We start from the raw sequence: 12,917 nt of genomic DNA, 5'->3' as shown, positions 1-12,917 counted from the left end.
AATTTTTGACATTCGCAATAATCAAAAAGCTACGTTTAAACAAAACTCATAGATTATAGCTAACTCCAATAGATGTGCAATTAAAAAATGGTAACTTTTGTTCGTATAAAATAAAATAATCTATATACATACAGTATGGTGCAAATGAAAGGAATAAATTAGATATTTCGTAAGCCGGCGACTTAAAAAATCCCAGAACACGTCGATTTTTATTTTTTAAATTATGATTTTTTTGGCATATATATTAAATTAGTGACGTCATTCATCTAGGCGTGATGACGTAGTCGATGATTTTTTTTGAATGAGAATAGGGGGCGTGTTTATTTAAAAGGTTATTCAAGTCTTTATTTAGTAATAAACATAATTATTTATACAGGGTGTCCAGAAAATTTTGTTTTGAATTAAGTTAATTGACACAAAAAGATGACTGTATGTAATTTATTTAATTTAAAATACATTTTACCGCTTTCAGAAAACTGAAAAAAATGTTTATTTAACAAATAAACATTGCTCTTCGCTTAAATTCAATGTTGAAACTACCACCCACCTGGCTGCACAAAGACCAACTTCTCCTCCACGTGGTGTGTGGTGGTAACAGCTTCGAGCTGACGTGGATAGGGTCCTAGGCCCCTAGACACGTCACAAAGAGGCTGGCTAACGAAGCTCTGGCGTACGCAAATACCGGGAACAACAGCGTGGAGAGGGAGTGTTGTAGACGGGTGGGTGCAGAGGTAACTGGACTAATCGTTCGGGGCCTCTGCGGGCATCCGGAAACAATGCAAACTTGTGGAAACCTGCCCGGTATATACCGTGTTGGTAAGCCGGTGGTTGTAGAGGATGTGCTTACCGATGTGGGGGCTTGCCTTGATTGGCTGGCCAAGTGGAAGGGAACCACAGAAATCCCCCTCAAGCCAAGGTGAAACAGCATAAGCCGAAGGCTTGGCGTGGAGCAGGAATTGCGCCGCGGGGCTAAGGGGTTGCTTAGTCACGATTATGCGGACTCCGGGTACCAGGCGAAACCCAGGTTTCATTAGCCTTCTCCCGGCATGCGGGGCTCTGCTGGGAGTGACCATACATTCCCTAGCTACTCGTGGGACTAAAATGTACCAAGTAGGAAAAACTAAAAACAATGAGGGCAAAGAGGAAGAACAAAGCCTCAATCATCCCGAGGTTATGGAATTGGATCGAGTTCCAAGCCATAAATTGGAGGATGAGCTTTTAAAAAGCAGCGGAGACGAGCAAAGTATCGCTCAAGGGCCAAAAAAGGCCGAAAGAGAGAAACTGAGTGGCGCTGCCCGAAAAAGGTTTAAGTACCTGTTAAAACAAGGCCTTAAATATGAAGAGGCTCGACAACAGGCACAAAAGCCTATACAAAAACCACCCGAGGATGTATCCAAGGGCAAAGGGTCCAAGAGGATCCGGTCTGAGGAGAGCACGCCAGAAAATCCTAGGAAAAAGGGAGTTGGCACCACCGTTGGGATAACCAGCGGTGGTGAAGAAAACAAACCATCCTATGGACAGGTTGCAGCGGCAATAAAGGTAGGAATAATGCCCAAAAACCATCCAGAATCTTCACTAACAGTGGAACAACTAGCCGCAACGAAAGAGAAGATTCTGGAAAAAATAGTGGAGCTGGATCCAAAGGCAACAATTAGGCCTAAATTCAGCAACCTACAATTCAGACCGGGTTGGATGCTTCTGTCTTGTGCTGACAAAGCCACAGTTGAGTGGCTTAAAAGCATAATTCAGGAGCTGCAGCCACAGGAGGGTATCTCGCTGAGACTGGAAGAGGAAAGCAATATTCCTCACTCCGAGATCTTTGTGACATATCTTCCTGATAGTCTGAACACCACGAATGCAAAAATTCTTCGATTCTTAGAGGTCCAAAATGAAGACCTCAACTCACAGAATTGGAGAGTTGTAAGAAGGGTTGACAAAGGCCCTACTGTAGAGCTCACTCTTTCAATGGACCCTAACTCCGCTGAAAGGGTGAAACAAAATGGCTATAAAGCCAACTATAAATTTGGCCAGGTAAGAATATTACCAAAAAAAGGCCATCCAAAACCTAGTGAGCCAGAAGCTGCTTCAACTAGTGAAGCAGCAAAAATGGCCACAAAAAAGGGGCCCAGGAAAAGGGCCCTGCGAAGTTCAAAAAGGGATCAGATAAAGGTCCCAAAAGCCAGTAAAATGGCTTCCAACAAAAATATTAGGTTTCTGCAGTTAAATCTCCATCACGCAAAAGCCGCTACTAGTGTGCTTAAGGGGAGTTTTAGCAGAAACCTAACTGACATCGGGCTCATTCAAGAGCCCTGGGCTGACAAAGGACTTATCAAAGGACTTCCAAATAATACATGTAAGTTGATTTACTCACAAATGCATGACTTGCCAAGAGCAGCTTTGCTCATCTCTAAAAAACTAAAATTCATTTCTGTTCCGGAGTTTATCACAAGAGACTTAGCAACAGCTGAAGTGGAGCTCCCCACGGAAAGGGGCAAAAGGCAAATTATAATTGCCTCTGCCTATTTCCCGGGTGATGAAGACCAACCTCCGCCAGAGGAAGTGAAAGGCCTCATCAGTTGGTGCAACAAAAAGAACAGACAACTTATCCTTGGATGTGATGCGAACTCCCACAGCATAGTATGGGGCAGCACAGACACGAACAAACGTGGTGAGTACCTTTTAGAATATTTGGCTAACTCCAATATAGACATTATCAATAGAGGTAACATATAGAGGTACGATAATTAGCTGCTATGAGGGGGCCTGTCTCATCAGGACCAAAGCCGTCAAAAGAGATGTGCCATGGTGGAACAGGGAACTCAGTAAGTTAAAAGCTCAAACTCGTAAAGCTTTTAATAGAGCCAAAAGTATAGGTAACTGGGATGACTACAAAAAGGCTCTAACAGAATACAATAAAGAACTTAGAAGGTCTAAGAGAAGAACATGGAGGCAATTCTGCGAGGGGATACCTGAATTAGCCCCAGCAGTACGCCTCCAAAAAGTAATCTCAAAGGACCACTCAAACGGTATTGGACTTCTAAAAAAGCCAAACGGAGAGTTTACTGAAACCATAGAGGAAAGCATGAGTTGCTTATTACAATCTCACTTTCCTGGGTCAACACTCATTGAAGATGACCCAAGGGTTAATCTTGATGAATCTACTTACAGAACTTCAAGAGCTGCAAAAAGCCTAGCGGGAAAAATCTTCATCAAAAATAGAATTAAATGGGCAATACATAGCTTTAAGCCCTACAAATCTCCTGGAGAGGATGGTATCTTTCCAGCCCTGCTACAACAGGGCGTTGATACATTAACTCCTCATCTAGTCAAAATATTCAAGATGAGCTTCATCTTGGGCTACATTCCAAAAGGGTGGAGAGAGGTTAGGGTATGCTTCATTCCTAAGAGTGGTAAACGCCCTCCAGAGGAGCCGAAGTCATATAGACCCATAAGCCTTACCTCCTTTCTACTTAAAAGTATTCTAATATTTAACAAATATACCGCTTCACAAAGAACAATTTGCCTACCAATCAGGCAAATCCACCGTGGATGCCTTGCACTGTCTCGTAAAAGACATAGAAAAGGCAATAGGATCAAAGGAAGTGGCGCTATGTGCATTCATAGATATAGAGGGTGCGTTTGACAACACCTCATATGAATCAATCAGCGCCGCCGCAACAGCAAAAGGTATCCAACCTTCCATAACTAAATGAATTCAATCCATGCTAAACACTAGGAAAATTATTACCTACCTAGGAGGCAAATCAACTACTATAAAAGCAGTAAAAGGTTGTCCTCAAGGAGGAGTCTTATCACCTCTACTGTGGTCGCTAGTGGTTGACGACCTCCTAACAAAGCTCAAAAGAGCAGGATTTCGTGCTCTGGGCTATGCTGAAGATCTAGTTATAGTGGTTAGAGGCAAACATGACGGTATTATTGCCGAACGCATGCAGCAGGCCTTAAACATTATAACCACTTGGTATTCGAGGGAAGGGCTATCAGTCAATCCCAACAAAACGACACTTATTCCGTTCACTAACAGGAGGAAACTAACATTACAGCCTCCGATCATGAATGGAATAACCCTTTCTTTCTCAGAAGAGGTTAAGTACCTAGGAGTCATCCTTGATAGGAGACTTACGTGGAATGCACACCTCACTCATATTACCATAAAAGCAACAAGGGCTTTCTGGATGTGCCGTAGGCTTTTTGGGAAAACCTGGGGTCTGAAGCCAAAAATGATCTACTGGTCATATTTAACGGTTGTCAAACCCATTATCATGTATGCTGCGATGGTTTGGTGGACCAAAACAAAGCAGCAAAAGGCAATAAACGAGTTGCAAAAAGTGCAACGACTTGCTTGTATTGGGATCACGGGTGCAATGAGATCGTGTCCTATCGCAGCCTTAGAGGCAATGCTAGACCTTCCTCCACTACATTTACATGTACAGAGGATCGCTCTAGAAAATGCCTATAGGCTGACACAGACTAAATCTCTAAAACCCGGTGACTTAACGGGACATCTTGAGGTATTAAGGGCTGGAACAACCCAAATCACGAAGATGCCTACAGACGTAATGCCTGCAAAACAAGATTTCGAACTCGCGTTAGATGTTATTATTAACGACCGCGAGTTGACAGAAAACGAATTCGCTCAAATCACAAAAGGTGCCCTCACTATACTGATGGGTCAAAAACAAACGAAGGAGTAGGAATAGGGATCACAGGTCCTAATATTAGGATATCCGCAGCCCTTGGAAATGCTCCAACAATATTTCAAGCAGAACTAATAGCAATAGAGTTCTGTGCTTAAGAGTGCTTAAGAAAAGGCCTCAACTCAGCAAGAATATTTATTGCATCTGATAGTCAGGCTGCTTTGAAGGCTCTGAAGTCCACAACTTACGAGTCAAAAATAGTCTGGAATTGCAAACAATCCCTTAAACAACTGGCTAGTCGCAACAAACTAACGTTGCTATGGGTGCCGGGGCATAAAGGAATTGTCGGAAATGAGATTGCCGATAGTCTCGCAAAGGAAGGAGCTTGTACTCCTTTCATCGGACCTAAACCATTTTGTGGCATACCAAAAAGCCGCATAATGGATGAAGTTCGAAAATATGAAAAGGAACTCAGTGCAGCCTACTGGAAAAATGTTCCAGGCCAAAGACAGGCAAAAAGGTTATTACGACCCTCTGCCCGCTACGCGAAATTACTCTTAGAGCTTCAGAAATCTGATCTCAGAGTAATCACAGGAATTCTCACTGGACACTGCTCACTCAGATACCATCTCTGTAAAATGGGCATACTGGACAGTGGGACATGTAGATTCTGCGATGAGGCAGATGAGACGTCAGAACATATTATCTGCAATTGCAGAGTAATTGTTCGGCAACGCCATAAATATCTGGAACAGGTATTCCTTGATCCTGATCAGATTACAAACCTAGCTCCAAAACGGATAATGGACTTTCTTAGAAGCCTAGACCTTTTGGACTAAAATATAGATGTAGGGTATACACAAAAGATCTTATAGGTCGCAGTGTAGTAAGGTCCACTGGGCCAATCGACCCCTTTTGCAATCTACAATCTACCACCCACCTGCCTCTTGGCAGTTTGAACATTTAATTTAAGCAAAAAGTGCAATGTTTATTTATTAAATTAACATTTTTTTCTATTTTCTGACAACTGTAAAATGTATTTTGAATTAAAGAAAAATAACATACATTCTACTTTTTGTGTTAATTAGTTTAATTTAAAAACATTTCGGACACCCTGTATCAGTAAATTTGTAAATGTTTATATTAATGTAAAGATATTTGAATAAACTTTCAAATGAGCTAGCAGACAACCCCTATTCTCATTTTAAAAAATCATGGATTACGTTATCACGCCCAGGTGGTTAACGTCACTAGTATGAAATAAATGGCAAAAAATCATAATTTAAAAATAAACATTGACCTATTTTGGGATTTTTGGATTTTTGTTAAAGTCGCCGGCTTACAAAATAACGAATTTATTCCTTTCATTTGTACCATACTGTATACATTAAATTACCAAAATGATTGGGTATCAGTTCAAATAAAAGACTAGGGGTACTCTTTTCTACAGAATTCTATATTTCGTTATTTCTGTGTTTCCTATATTCGTTAGTATTTCCTAACATGATCAGGGATGCTACAATAATATTATTAAAGTTATAATGTTAAAATTAGGTAATCAAAAACAACTTACTAGGTTGAGGTTGCCATTGCCATCACAGATGTTATATACTATTTTATACAAACTATAAGTAGCATTTATAAAAAGAGGAATATACAAGAAATGTTCTTAAATTAAAATAAAAATATGTTAAAAACCACTAAATATTAAAATATTTTAAAATGTGTGCACATATTTACAAAGGTAAGGTTTTCGACACAATTATGTCTATGTGTTGCCAATATATTGACAGAAAAGAGATAGATTATTGTGGGGTAGAATCTAAACTAAAATCATTATTGACATTCAAGTTTTTGTCAGTTTTAAGAATGAACGAATAGATCTCTGTAAATCGCTTAATATCTGTTCATTTATTAACTGTATGTACATTCTGATAAATTAAACACCATTTCAAAAAAAGTTCTTTTGTGGTTGTTCTTTTCATTTGCTAAAACCTTTACAAGCTCAAAGGCAATATTATGGCTTTCATTCACAACATGTGTAGCTAAAGAGCACTTATCTGGATATAACCTACAATCACTTTTATGAGATGTAATACGATCTTTAACTCATCTAGTGGTTCGTCTCGTGTATTGTTTGTCACAATCAATACATGGTATACTGTAAACTACATCAGACAGCAGCTCCTTTAGTGATCTATCTTTCATCCTTGAGAATAGGTTATTATTAGTTTACACTGTTTTACTAGCTTTTTGATGTTTATGGCGGAACAGCTGATAATCGGAATTGCATAATATGTACATCATACATCACATAACCTAACAAACACAGGTCATGTAACTAATGTCAGACGAAAAATAACAAGAAGGAAAACAATTTAAAGAGTTATGTAATATTGGTGATTTCCCAATGAGACGGCATTTCCAACATACAATTTTCAAAAGAATAACCTAACAACAGTATTCTAATTTATCGGTGAAAATCCAAGCGAGGAAATTTAAATTAGAGTTACCGTAAGGAAATTCCCTTGAAATCGATGTTGAAAACTACCACTTTCCGAAAAGTCATCCTGAGATGTGGTTTCCTCTATCGACCGTACCCATTAGCTCGTGCGTGCAGACCTTATTGTCGGCAGGGGGATGAAAAATATACCAAAGGTATCATTAAGGCGGTAAATTAGAGAGTGTTTTTATTTGAGTTGATATCGTTAATAGGTATATTTACTAAACTTTCTATATTTACGTCAAAACATATGAAATTTGAATTATTATTAAAATGGGGCGTGATTTCAAGGCTTGTAAAAACTAGGGTGGACAAGTCACGTAAAGTAACACCCGAAACACCATATGATTAAAAAACGGAGAGGGATAGGATAGGATAGGAGAGGATAGGATGGGAGATCTGCTACAGACTAATTATGTAAACAGAAGAAGGAAATGGATACCCTTTAAATACACACACCCTTAAAAATAAAAACTTCTTATTGTTGCGAAGAATAAAGGTTTTTATTGAAAATAAACAAATATATGAGACAATCGGATAGTACAGCTCGGTACGGTATAGATTATTTGCTTGAGCTGCAAATTGAACGAAAATAAATAAACTAACTTTTGCGTCGAAAAATGAAAATATGCCTCATGTGGGGTTATATAACTTACAACGAGGAAAGATTATTGGTCTTGTGGAGAAGTAATGTTCTCAGAGGGACATGGCTGCTGTAGAGCTAGGCGTAATACAGGGCGTTCTGTCCAAAACCTATGCTAAGTAACAGGAACTAGTAAAGCTCAAAAATAAAGCAAGGGAAAGTCGCCAAAAGTAATAACGGCTCTTCACGATCGTTTAATTGTCCAATGAGCTGGAAGACACCTAAACATTTCTCACCTGCAGGTCCAAAGGCAGCTTTTGGAAGCTACAGGTGTAACTATTTCAGTTGAAACGATAAGAAGAAGAGTTCGTACCAAAAAGTATATAGCAGGAGATAGTTATGGGTTCCCGAGTTATCCAGACAGCACAAGATTGATCGCCTAAATTGGTGTCTTCACCACCAAAACTGGAACATTGGGAATTGACAAAATGTGCTATTTTCAAAAAAAGTCAGGATTTGTGTAAAATCAGATAACTCACGAAATCGTGTACTTAGAGGTCGAGGAAGACAAGCAAGAACGAAAACTGTCAGATCTGTTCACAAACATACAAGAGGAAGTGTAATGTTCTGGAGAGGAATTGTGATCCGTAAAAAGACTACTTTAATTTTCATCTAATCAACTGTAACTGCTAACAGGTATGTTGATAACCTGTAGTCAGGCTCTGGAGAGGTGCAACATGAGAAAATTTAATTTTATTGCATGATAATGGACCTCCACATACCATTAGAGTGACTAGAGACATCAATGAAGCAGAAGGTATCCCTTGTTTGGAGTGGCCTGCTTGCTCACCCTAGCTTAATCCTATAGAGTATTTGTGAGATATGCTTAAAAGAAAAATTAGAGCTCGCCGGGATAATCCACAAAACACTTCACGGCTAATACAAGCTGCTCTTAAAAGATGGAGCAACCTGTCACAACAAAATGTTGATAATTTGATTATGAGCGTGCCCACGCAAACTGAAGCTTGCATAAGGACTAGAGGTGATAACACTGACTACCACAAAATACAAAAAAAAAAATAAAAACAATTTAAACATTATTCGTTTTACATTGAAATTTTGTATGCTATTGACTTTAACAACTGGCAACCGATTTGGACTGAAGATCAATAGAAAGAAAACTAAATTTATGGTGATCAGTAAAAAGAACATTCAACAAATCGACCTGAATATTGAAGCCGAACGTATTGAAAGAGTACACCGATTTAAATATCTGGGATATACAGTAAATGATAAGTGGGACCCAGACGTAGAGATTAGGATCCGAATTGAAATAGCAAGATTTAAATTCATAAAAATGAGAAAGCTCTTAAGCAACCGCAACCTAAGCGTTAACCTCCGATGGCGCGCCACGAAATGCTACGTACTCTCTACGATACTTTACGGAGTAGAAGGGTGGACGTTAACAGCAGCAACTATAAAGAAGTTAGCGGCTCTAGAAATGTGGCTGTATCGACGCATACTGAGAATACCTTGGACAGACAGAGTGACCAACACAAAGGTATTGAGACGAATGGGTAAAGAGGTGGAATTGTTAACAACTGTTAAAAGGAGGAAAGCGTCATACCTGGGCCATGTGTTCCGTAATGATAAGTACAGTCTGCTACAGCTTATCGTGGAAGGCAAGATTGAAGGTAGAAGAGGTTTGGGTAGAAAGAAGAAATCCTGGCTGAGAAACTTGAGAGAATGGTTTCAAATACCAGAAGCTGCGAACATAATACATGCGGCACAAAACAGAGAAACCTTTCGTTTGATGGTCGCCAACCTTCGGTAGAAGACGGCACATAAAGAAGATTGACTTTAAAACAACTATTTTCAATTTGTTTGTTAAATACTTTATTGTTTTATTTAATTGTTATGTATTTGTTATTAAATTGCTTTAAAATAAATATTGTTTGACTTTGTGTGTTCGTTTTTTTAAATTCGCACGAAATAGTAAGAAATATCAGATGATTCCATATAAGTCTGGGTGTGTGTATTAGTTACACTCATCATCATCAAGATTTTTTCATTCCGAATGGAATGTTTGCCGCTCTTACTTAGAGCTCTCTGATTCGTTTATTACGGTGAACCACACCGCATTCTTCTTGTGTGTTGTCAAGTTTGTTGTATGACTTGGCTTTCGTTACAATTTTCTTACACTCATTTCGATCTGTGCATAGTTCCCTACTGTTTCTCACTTCCAAAATTTTGATATCTCTCATGACCTGGTTCTCCCATCTCTCTCTGGGTCTTTCCCACAGGTCTTTCAGTTTCTGGCTCTCATCTGGTGATTTTCTTAATCAGTAGGTCGTTTTTGCTTCTCTCTATGTGTCCCAGCCATCTCAGTCTCTGCGTTTTAATAAATCTAACTATATCTTCTCACTTCATTATGTCTCTTAGTAGTTCATGGTTCATTTTTCTTCTTTTTTTCAATTCTTTCACCCTGTATATATTAATTTTTTAAAAAGGTAATACCGGCATTAAAAGATCGTAAAAATATTTTTTAGGAAATATTGTGAACTTTTTAGTTATGTTAATTACCATGTAATAAATGCATAACTTATCTTCACATGTACTTATGTGCGGCAGATTCGTTCAAATATTATAAGAATGATTGTGAATTTAGTGGTAGAAGCATATAATTTGGACCACATATACTACACATAAAAAGGTTCAAATTTAGATATGAGGCCATCTCAGATTTTGCCTTTTACAAAAAAGGCGGGCATTCAAAATGGCGACTATACATATGTGACTAATAGCACGACAACTTTTGAAGGAAAAGTCTGATTTCAACCGAATTTGTTATATAGGTTCTTTTTTGATGTATAAGATCGAGCTCTTGAAACGGAAGAATGGGTTTACCACAAGTTGTGTTTTTCCTGATTGTTTTGTAAAAATATGTTGTTTATTTTTTCAATTCTTTCACCCTGTATATATTAATTTTTCAAAAAGGTATTAGCGACGTTGAAAAGAGCGTAAAAATATTTTTTAGCAAATATTTTGAACTCTTTAGTTATATTAATTACTATTTAATAAATGCATAACGTATCTTCACATGTAGGTACCTATATGCGGCAGATTCGTGCAAATAATAATATAAGAATTATTGTGCATTTAATGGTAGAAGCATATAATTTGGACCACACATAATACACATACAAAGATTCAAATTTATATATGAGGCCATCTCAGATTTAGTCTTTTACAAAAATGGCGGGCATTCAAAATGAATCTGCCGCCTATAGGTACATGTGAACATACGTTATGCATTTATTAAAGGGTAATTAACACAACTGAAAAGTTCAAAATATTTCCTAAAAAATATTTTTACAATATTTTCAATGGCGGTATTACCATTTTGAAAAATTTATATATACAATGTGAAAGAATTGAAAAAGAAACAACATATTTTTACATAAAAAAAACAGTAAAAACAAATTCTGGTAAACCAATTCTTCCGGTTCAAGATCTCGATATTGTTCATCAAAAAAGAACCTATATACCAAATCTGGTTGAAATCTGACGTCTCGTTCAAAAGTTATCGTGCTATTAGTCACACTTGTATAGTCGCCATTTTGAATGCTCGCCATTTTTGTGAAAGGAACAAAAACTGAGATGACCTCGTATCTAAATTTGAACCTTTATATGTGTAGTATTTGTGGTCCAAATTATATGCTTCTACCGTTAAATGCACAATAATTCTTATAATATTTGCACGAATCTGCCGCACATAGGTACTATGTGAACATACGTTATGCATTTATTAAATGGTAATTAACATAACTAAAAAGTTAAAAATATTTCGTAAAAAATATTTATACGCTCTTTTCAATGGCGGTATTAACTTTTTGAAAAATTAATATATACAGGGAGAAAGAATTGAAAAAAAATACCACATATCTTTACATAAAAACCAGGAAAAACACAACTTCTGGTAAACCGATTATTCCGGTTCAAGACATCGATCTTATACATCAAAAAAAGATATATATACATAGATATATACCAAATTTGGTTGAAATCTGACGTCTCGTTCAAAAGTTATCGTGCTATTAGTCACATATATGTATAGTCGCCATTTTGAATCCTCGCCATTTTTGTAAAAGGCAAAATCTGAGATGGCCTCATATCTAAATTTGACCCTTTATATGTGTAGTATATGTGGTCCAAATTATATATAGGTCTGGATCCGGCGTATGAAAAAAAAGTTGATTAATAGCAAGCTGAAAATTTGTTAATAGCTTAAGGGTGTCTAGTCGAATAAACTTTGATAAATGGGAACACTGAAACAGGGGTAGTTTTAATTGTGGAACAGGTTAAAAATTTGGAACGGTCACAGCACGAAAACGGCACCTTTATTTTGTCCGACAGAACAGACTTAAACTCTCCGAACAAAGATTAAACTCTCATGAAAAAATCAGACTGCTATTTATTAACTGTCATAATTCCTGTCATTTGACATATTCTACATGTTCCACTCATTAAAACGCCCATTTGGTGATAAATAGCAGTCTGATTTTTGCAAGAGAGTTTAATCTCTGTTCGAAGAGTTTAAGTCTGTTCTGTCGGACAAAATAAATGTGCCGTTTTCGTGCTGTGACCGTTCCAAATTTTTAACCTGTTCCACAATTAAAACTACCCCTGTTCCAGTGTTCACACATATCAAAGTTTATTCGACTAGACACCCTTAAGCTATTAACAAATTTTCAGCTTGCTATTAATCAACTTTTTTTTCATACGCGGGATCCAGACCTAATACTTCTATCATTAAATGCACAATTGTTTCACATATTGGCTGCACTAATGATATCTCCAGTATGACTTTTTGGTGCCTGCTAGTTACACTAAAAATTTAAAGACAAATTAAATCCGTAGCGTTGTGTTGGTGATTATCTTAAGAACTTCATTCATCATCAACAGCTATTCCATCCATCGTCGGATGTAAGCCTGCCTTATGCTGGCCACTCACTTACGGATATCGAAGAGGCCGGGCGAATGACAGGCGGTTAATTGAAGCCAAAATCACCACATACACGCAGTTTTCGCAAAGGCGTTGGCAGCTCGATTACAAAACTGCATGTGTGTGGCGTCTCAACTGCAGTTCATTAACTTAACTACTCAAATAATGGCC

The 12,917-nt window shown here is 37.7% G+C and overlaps 1 protein-coding gene across 1 annotated transcript in view; it reads right to left on the bottom strand.

Annotated features, from left to right (window-relative positions):
- LOC114332279 (histone acetyltransferase KAT7) overlaps positions 1 to 12,917 on the bottom strand; it is a 406,379-nt gene that overhangs the window by 17,613 nt on the left and 375,849 nt on the right. The gene's annotated exons all lie outside the window — the stretch shown is intronic.

This window comes from Diabrotica virgifera, chromosome 1, assembly GCF_917563875.1.
Source record: "Diabrotica virgifera virgifera chromosome 1, PGI_DIABVI_V3a".
Taxonomy (NCBI): Eukaryota; Metazoa; Arthropoda; class Insecta; order Coleoptera; family Chrysomelidae; genus Diabrotica; species Diabrotica virgifera.
This window is presented reverse-complemented; position numbering and strand designations above follow the sequence as displayed.